This window comes from Melopsittacus undulatus, chromosome 3 (assembly GCF_012275295.1).
Source record: "Melopsittacus undulatus isolate bMelUnd1 chromosome 3, bMelUnd1.mat.Z, whole genome shotgun sequence".
Lineage (NCBI taxonomy): Eukaryota > Metazoa > Chordata > Aves > Psittaciformes > Psittaculidae > Melopsittacus > Melopsittacus undulatus.
In genome coordinates, this window is record NC_047529.1 from 84,229,129 (window position 1) to 84,238,537 (window position 9,409).

Consider the following 9,409-nt stretch of genomic DNA (forward strand, 5'->3'; position numbering starts at 1 on the left):
AAACTATGTCTGCGTAGAGCTGAGCCCACGTGTACTTTGATGCAATTAAGGGCACAATTGAAGCATTCTGAAAGATTGCCTTTAGAAGGCCTTTTGTTCACTCCCCCATAGGGGCTGGGTGTGCAAGCATGTGAAAATGCAACATTAAGGATAAAAACCCCTCTGTGAAGGGTTCTGTAGTTGTGGAGCAATGTTTTCTGCAGCTCAGCAGCTGTGTGTATCCGAAGGCAGGGGAATGACTTGCACTGGGAGGGTAAGGATAGTTTTGATTGGAATCCCCCGCATCACAGGAATGTTCCTAACGAGGGAGGAAAAACCCACCAGAAACATTCCAGGGCTATGAACCTGCAAGCTGCTGAAACCAGTGTCAGAGCTGCTCTGCAAAGAGCAGCAAATCCGGCTACTTCTGCAGGAGGCAGGGAGAGTTAGGGGTTATTTTTCCTTTTTCCTCCTTTCTGAAGGTTTGTGGTCTTACCAATGAGCTGAAGTGATTGAAAGAACTATCTGGAAAATAAAGCTCTTGAACTTGCGTGCCTAGAAACCTACCGGCATCATGTGCATACCAGAGGCTGCGTATCTTGCGAAATACCACAACATTTCAGAGGAGGTTTAAGAGCTCCAACTGAATAAAGCTTTCTCTGTGAAATATCTTTATGAATCTACAAAGCAGTTAAACCCTCCTTGGGAAAAAGATGTGTACATCTCTTGGGCTGCAGTGGCAGCAGTGTAGCTACCACTGGGGCCTCGTTAATAAGGCTTTTTCCTTATCAGTAGAAGGAAAAAATAAATCTTCATCACAGAAAAGAAATCTAAACTACTACATTCTGACCATTTGCTTTTAAACCCTACCTCTCTAGATACGAAACCCCTGTATAACAGTGCTCTGGCCTTCGTTAAGAAATGAGCCCTGCCACTTAAAGCCAGCAATGATAATAACAGGGCCTAAATTAACTTGAATGACCTTTTTCTATCAATAATATTATGACTGACATAGTGCAGGATTGGTTTTTGTGTTCTTTGTTATAGCAGCTTTTAATTATAAGGCAATTTAGGTACCACATGCAGTACTAAAAATGGGCAGTTGGAAATCCTGCAGTGTTCCTTCATCCATACTGTAATGGCTGGGTTTTCTCCTTAAAGAAAGAAAAATAATATTCCTGTTTTCAGTGGGATTTTTTTAAAGCTTTTATTCCTCAAGCATTTTTCAGCTCCCCAAGAGGATGGCTGCATCGCCTCTGCTCAGCAGCTTCCCCTCATACCCACAAATATTTCCAGCTTTTTATTCCCAGTGTGTAGTGTTGCCCTTATTGTTATAATTACATTTGGAGAAAGGAGATGGATGGTGTGTTGAGTGTGTGTTTGACTTCCCAACAGCCCTCATTCATAGCTGTTTTCTGTAACTTGATCAATAGAAGGCAGTTGTACAAACAGTAGTTTTTAATATCCAATTTTTGGTTTAAAATTTCTCATGAAAATTTAAATGTCTTTCTTGCATTATACAGTGCAGTTTCATTTGCTTTGCCTGAGACATGCATCTGATGAAGTTGTCTCCCTCTCCCTCTTGTGAAACCATGGGGCTGACCCTCCTGGGCTGCCTGGTCCATGCAGACACATGCACCTGCCATCCCAAAAGTGTGGAGAAATGACTGCTCTTTCATAAATATTCCTGAATAAACCTCAAAGGGCAGATGTTGTCTCTGAGGTGCAGAGATGTCTGGAAAACTGGCTGGAGGTTGGGTGAAATGAGCTGCACCCTGGCCCCAACCTGGGGCTGGTCTTGTGAACTGAACTGGGAGATGCCCTCAAAGCTGTGGCCTCCAAGGAGGTCAGGGGAAGGATCCTTCCCCAGGGCCCTTAGTTTAGTGGCCACCTCACACAGCTGTGCATGATCCTGGAGGTGGTCAGGTGCTGCTGAGCCCAGTCCTGCTGCACCAACCAACCTGCTTCTGGCAAAAGGACATGCTTGATGTGCCCAGTGTGCTCCAAGCTGCCAAAGTCTTTGTGCATCTGCTGCCTTTTTGCCATGACAGATGGTGGCTGCAGCTGGCAATTGGCTTGGTGGCTGGGAGGAGGAGGCAGAGGCACCAGGGCAAGGGTTTGAACGTGAGATACCTTTTCAAGGGAGATGTCTCTGCAGCTTGTCTCTACCAGCTTTGCTCCAGGCAAGAACAGGAGCAACATACATGCTGCAAATACAAGGAGACTGGGGAAGAGCTGTGACCGCTCACTTCTGATGCTTGCAGAAGCCCGCTTTCCTTTGTACTCCTTGTTGGACATGGTGGACCACTGCAGAGCCCTCTTCCCAGGGGTCAGCAGTGCCTTAGGGACAGCTGGAACCTGAAGAGCTGCCATGCAATCAGGAAGTGTTGCTATTTCTGCTTTTAGCTGAGCAAACTGAAGTCACACAGAAAACATGTTAGAGCAGAGGGTGAAACCCAGTCACTTGCACTAACAACTGCTGATGCCATTCTGGTGCCAGACCTCTCCCCCTTGCTGCTTGGTCTCAATGAGAGCAGAATTGGGAAGTGATGCCATGTGACTGCTCTGGTTTCAGTTCAGCATGGTCAGAAATGGCTGTAGCTGCACTGAGCAGCTAAATATTGCCTGTTTTAGCCTTCGGATTGGCCTTAATGAAGTTAAAGGGACTGTTAGCATGAAAAATGAGAGCAGGAACTGGCCTGTGGGCCTTGCCTTACACTTACATTGTTGCTGTGTGGTAGGTTGCAGGTTTTTATTCCTGGGTAATTTTTCTTCTACCCCAAGCAGTACTTCAGAAGAACCGTATTTAATTTTAACCATATCTCCATCTTACAGCTGTGGGGTCATTTCAGTTGATCTTTGTGTCACTTTGGTGTGCACAGTTTTAATCTGTTTTACTCATTAGCTCTAAATGGGCATTTTACCATTGAAATTACTTTCTACAGAAAATGTCAGGAGGCTGGAGAGCTCAGTCTCTTGTGTTATGTTGTGATTTGGTATAAGTATATAATATGTATAAAATAAAAGTATAAATATAGAACTAAATATTAATATAAAACGAACACAAATATGCAGATATATATTAGAATATATAAAATATCATGTACCTTGCTTCAAAGAATCAATGATATAATCTATTTGTTCAGGAATCTATACAAAACTGCTGCTATCAGACAATAGTAAGAATTGTGAAATTTGCTATGAAAGACATTTTTTTTCAAGTGAACTTTATGCCTCTTCACCGGTTTCAGTAAATTTCCAATAAAAGTGCAATGAACCCAATGCCATAAAAGCACATATAGAGGATTTGCACTACAGACTTTGCAGCTGCCTAACTTTTCTGCTGCATGTGGTACCCAGCCTGGAAAAACCCATCTCACCTGTAGCGCATGATGCCCAAGCACACTTTGTCATGGGCTGCCCCCCTGATGCTGTGCTTCAGGGAGGGAGGAAAATAACCACAAAAACCAGGGATGGCTGATGCCCAAAGGCACCTGGGAAGGGAGTGAGGCAGGGGCTGCACATCTTGAGGACAGAAAGGGGTCAACTCGCTTCACAGGTAAATGTGGAATTTGTGAGCAAAACTAAACTGAGGGGAGAAGGAACAACACACCAAGCGTGTGATAGCAGCTGCTTGTTCTGCAATAGGGAATAGCCTCTAAACTTGAATTTAACAGGGAAACATTAAACTGTATGTTTATGCCTTAGTAAATTTTCTCCTATGAAACCCAATTCAAACAGCAGAAATGGGAAGGAATAACCCCCAGATAAATTAAGGCTGAACAAAGCTGAAAATAACCCACCTGTTAAACCGACTAACCTTGTGTCTGCAATAGTGGGAATGTTGTGGGATGCCTCAGTGAGGATGGGGGGATGTGATCAGGCAGGGTGATGGTAGGGACCACTGCAGCAGCTCACATTTCTCCTGGAGCAAATTTGTGTCTGCACCTACCCAGGTGGCACAACTGCTTCTTCCAAAACTTCCTGGCTACAAAAACACAGTGTCCCCTGCAGCCCCAGCTGGAAGGGTTGCCTCTCTTGAACAAGATTAACAAGTCAAACCCTGAATTTTAAATCCCATACAGGAACCCACATGTGGCTGCTCACAGGGTTTGCCTGCTGAGATGAGAGATAGCATGTTTCAGGGTGGGATGTGCTGGAGAGGTGTGCCATATGGATGTGAACATGCTGCTGCAGAGCAAATGAGAGTTCAGCCTATGGTGTAAGCTGTGCTGAAATATTTGTCCTTATGGCCAGAGGCTGGGTCCTGGGCTATTTTCTATGTGTTTTGTCTCTGGCTACTCTTCCAGGAAAACAAAATCTAGCATTGAAGGCAAAAGGCAGAGCTCTTTTTCTTTTGCCCACCCTGTCTTGCTTTCTACATTGCCTCACTAAACCTGATTTATAACTGAGTACAGAAGAGCAGAACCAGCCTTCCCAGTAGGTCACAGTAATTTTTTTAGCTTGGTCCTACCTATATTTATATGGGATAGTATGTTATCATCCTTGAGCTGTGTTCTTGAGATGGATTATAATCTACTGCTTCTATATGAGTCAATTACAGCAGCCTTTTGGACACCAAGTGAGAAACAGCAGTAGGTATGCTGAGGAGGCGGCTGGTTTGCAGACCCTGTATGTTGGCCTTTGTTTCTCCATCTGATGGCCTGTTTGGGTCCCAGTTGGAAAGTCCTCCCATGGAGAACTCCGTAGTGCCAAAAGAGAAATAAGCAACTGCTGTTTCAAGGGATGGATCTGTGCTGACCTGCAGCTGGGCAAAAATGTCCAGACAGATTATGCCTCAGTGAATGCCAGGCTGGAGAGAGGCAGCAGAAATAAATTGCTGTCCCTGCAAGTGCTACTTGGATATGTCCACCTGGGCCCAGCCTCTGTAGTGGTCAGCTCAGCACACCAGCGTGTGCTCAGAAATGCCTCTGCACAGGGACAGAGTCCATGGCAAGCAGGCAAAATGGAGCTGAGCCCCACTGAAATGAAGAAAAGAGCTGAAGAAGCAATGTCAGCATAGGAGGAAACACTTAACCTCAAAGGGCTGAAGGATTGAGGGGTTTTGCTCTGTTGAGAGGAAGGTGAAAACAGCTAATGAAAAAAGCAAATGTTTTGGGAGGAGAGGGAAGAGACCAGTTGTGTATGGGAGGAGAGAGGCAGCAGAGGGAAGGTTAAGGAAGGAAGGCAAGGAAGATTGATGGCGAGAAAGAAGGAGGCAGATGCAAATTAACTAAAGAGCAAAGAAAAGTAGGTATCTCTGTGGCAGGGGGACAGGAGGAGGCAAAACTCATATTGGGCTTTCTCTGCTTTAACAGGAGGATGTGGCTGCTAGATCAGCATCCTTATAGCTGCCCACTCACTCCTCCAGGAGGTACCAATCCTGAGCTTGTAGTGTGGGACACCACGGTGCTGGAAAGGCATTAAGTGGATAAAATTGTGATACAAGACAAATAGATACTTATCCCTGTGTAAGAAAGAGAATACTGCTTTAATATTTAATAATGTTTTGGTTTACAATAGTTTAATGGTGTTAAAGCATCTAATACATGCTCACAAAAAAAAAATCAGCATTTTGAAGCTATAAATTATTCTGGCTGATTTTTTTCTCCTCTCTAGGTAAAAGTAATCATTTGACAACAGGCACTCTCAAACAATTCGGCCCATGATAGTCTCATTATAAGCTAACATATTCTCTCACATGTCTGAACCAAACCACTGAGAAAGTAATAAGTGATCGTTCATAGATGCAGACTGGTAGCTAATAGCATCCTCACTTACCTTCTAAACACTGAGCACAGTTAAAATAAATTCAGGGTGTATGCATGCGGAAAACTCGATTGCAGTTGCATCAGAGATGAACCAAAAATGGAAGCATTAAGAATAGCTAGTGTAAAATAATGACCTACAAGAGCCATCAGCCAGAGAGGACAACACGTACCCTGTAACCGTCTTAAAGGGGCTTTGTCAATTTGTTCAGGGCCCACACCCCAGTAATTGTCTGTAATTCTGTCCAAGTAGATGCTCTGTATCATTGAGGGCTGAAGCTAGGTGGGAATGCATCTCCCAGTGAGGCCTCAGGAACTGTGTGCTGTTTCCTTTTCTAGACACATGTAGGCTTCAGTCCCTGTTGTGTTACTGGAGAAGTAAGGCAATGCATCTACCAGATAGGATGAGTATGATGGAAAGACAGATAAAGGTGGATGTGCCACCCTGTTCCTCTGCTGAGGCTGTCAAGGCTTCCAGAGCCCATTAAACTGGGAAGTGGTTTAAAGATCTATTTTTTAAAAGTATTTTTAAAAAGCAAAGAAAAGCCTGTGCACACCTTGCAGGTTCTTTAGGCTGTGGTGGATGCTTCAAGTCACTGATGTTTTGGGAAACAGTCCAAATTTGTCACACTTGACTTGTGATTGCTTATTCAAGTAGGGCAGCAGCGTGGATGTGGTGCAGGTGTGTTACATGGGTACAGCCCCGGGTGGCCAGGCAAAACAGGAGAGCTGTCACAAGTTCTGCGGTGCATAGAAATGGCTATTTTATGGGTAATACTGTGTAGTGATTTATTAAAAGCTGTGATCCTCCAGCAGCTTTTACTGTATCATCATAAGCGAACACTCCTGTATAGTACATTAAGCTGGGTAATTCTGTTGGTTCCTCGCTAGGGCTGGCAAAAGCATATTTAAGGCTGCTTCACGTGGGCTGATGAGCTGTCTATCCTAAAATGATCATCAAGACGAGGGAAAAGCCAACTGGGCAGCACAGCGTGGATGTTTTTCAGGGCAAGGGAACACAGTATGGAAGGGTAGATCATCATATGAGTGTCAGTGGCTTATATAGGTACTGCAGCACCAGTGAAAATTAAGGCAGAATGTGTCTTTCTGTGTTTAATGATTAAGGCAGGTAATTAGAGCTCATTGTTTCCTGCCGCTGCTCTCCTATTGACTTGCTGTGGAATGCTTGGGTTGCAGCTTGACCTCTTTATGCCCCAATTTTCCTTTCAACAGCATGGGAATACTAGCTGTTTTGTTGAGGTGTTGTGATGCTCAGTTAATTGAGGGAACATGCCAAATGTTCCCTCAAATGTTAAACCCGGTGAAAACGATATTCAGAGTGCAGCATTATTAGGAAGTATACAAGTCTGCATTTTGGGAAACGTTTAAATTCCACCTCTTATATATCCTTTGCAAATGGAACTTTTAAAAAAGCAGGGCAAGCACTGCTAACACAGCTTTGCCACACACTGTCAAGTGCTTATAAACTCTATTTATAGCTACAGTTAAAGATTCAGATATGCAAGTACTCCATTAAAAGACCACATTAATGAGCCCTTAGAGAAAATATCTCTCAAAGCCTTTTGAGCTCATAACTGCTCAGTTGTGCAGGGCTTCTTGCTTGTTAACATTCATAAAATATAAATACTGTATACTAAACACCAGCACTTTGTGGATTGCAATGACTTATCTCCCCATCAACAGCGCAACTCGTGCAAGTGGAGAGGCAGCAGCAGAAGTGTCAGTGGGGCTGCAGAACTCCATTACATGCTGTCAGTCTGCACCAGTCACTCTCACACCACCTTATCTGGGGGCCTTTCTTTCCAGTGTTAATCTGAGTGTCAGATTGACTCGCAGGTCAGTATCTGTGAGTATAATTTTAGAGAGAGCAATCAAACCTATTAGCTGAGAGTGGCAGAGCTGGGCCTGCTGCAGCCACAGCTCCAGAGCATGGCAGGTATTCAGAGCAAAATCCAATAGATAAAAATCACAGGAGATCTTTCCCCCTCTCCCCTTTGACATAAGCTGGGAAGTGTCATTTGAAAGAGAAAAAAGTTGCTATATTTGGGTTGTCATTGTTTCCCTGTTGTCCTTTCCTGTTTGCAATTATGCAGTTCCCATTTTCTCATTCTCTCCTCTCCCAGAACTCCATATTTTAGATTGTGACAGATGCACTTGCCTAAATGTTTTAGGTATATGTCTTACTTGCAATTGCTTTATCAAGTCTGCATTGTGTAAACAAACATCCCTTGAAACCATTTAAGAATAATTCTCTGTAACCTTCAATACTGCATTTTCACCCATCCATGAGTTCCAGAGCACTTGAGCAGTGGGGAAGACCATTTCTGGTTTTATATCTGGCTCTCCACAAGCTGAAGAAACTGAGGCAGGGAAATATGAAGTGACTTGTTGGACACTGTTTGCTGGCACTAGTAACCAGCCAATCTATGTCCTTTTCTTTGTGCTTTTGGTCCCGTTGCCTTTCAAACAGAAGGTGCTCTCCTGGAAGGAACACTTCTGCTTCTGAAATGAAAAATAAGGACAGCAGGCTTAAAAAAGCTTCAGGGCAGTTCTTACTGTTCAAATGTGTCATTGATTTCAATAGTGCATTAGCAGGCTTGTTAAGCAGGACCTGGAGTGCTTAGCTTTGTTTTATGGTGGTGAGTACCTGATAGTTCAAAATATTAGTATCTCGTTGTAACAGCAAACTGGTTAGTGCCATAAAGTACCCAGTGCTGTGACTGCTGCCTGATTACTGCCTGATAAAACAAGGTCATTTGCATTCAGTTGGTGATGTAGATGAAGGCAGCGCTGTGGCCCCACAATGGACTCCTTCCTGCTGCTCTCCTCGTTGATTTCCCTTTATCTGCCTCTGTCTGTTCCACCTCCTGTGTGTGAGCTCATGCTGAAGCCCTCACCCTGAGCATCACTGCTTTTCTGCCCATCTGTAGGTGAGACTTGAGTGTCACCTGTGCCAGTAATCTGGGAGACAGCAAGAAAAATCCCATGGCCCAAGGGGAGGCTTGCTGTGCTAGGAGACCTGGGTGGGCTTCACTTGGCCTTAGGGAGCTGATCCCTTGTGCAGTGAGCTGGCAGTCCTGGCCTCAGGGTGGTCAGCAGGGATGAAGTCAGTGCATCAGATGGGCATCTATTAGGATGTGGTGAATCACTTTCTTGACTCCACTGGCTGTGCAGGCTGATTGCCACTAACTAAAAGGGGAGAATGATCCCTGGTCTGCAGGTTTCTGTTCAAATGTGTGACAGAATCTTATGGTGTTGTCGTGGCTTAAGCCCAGCGGGTAACTCAGAACTAACTGCTTTAACAGCAAAGATAAGAGAAATTCAGTCTAGAGTGACCATGCCACATGTCAGTCCCCTGTGTTTTCCGACAAACTCCTCATAGACCTGCGGATGAGAAAACCACCAGGAACAGGCTGTACCCTGACTTTAGCATTTCAGTCAGCCACATGTGGCCTGCAGCCCTGAACCTGGGCACCTGCAGGCACAGCCAGAGTGGGCTTTCCCATTTGGGATGTTTTGGATCCTCAGACATCAGACAGCAAAGTAAAGGCTAGGGCAAAGCAGGGATGGAGGGGGCACAACATTGGTTTTGTAACCTACCATCTCAGCACCAGCAAAGGTTTTGTGCCTCTCTGGGCAGA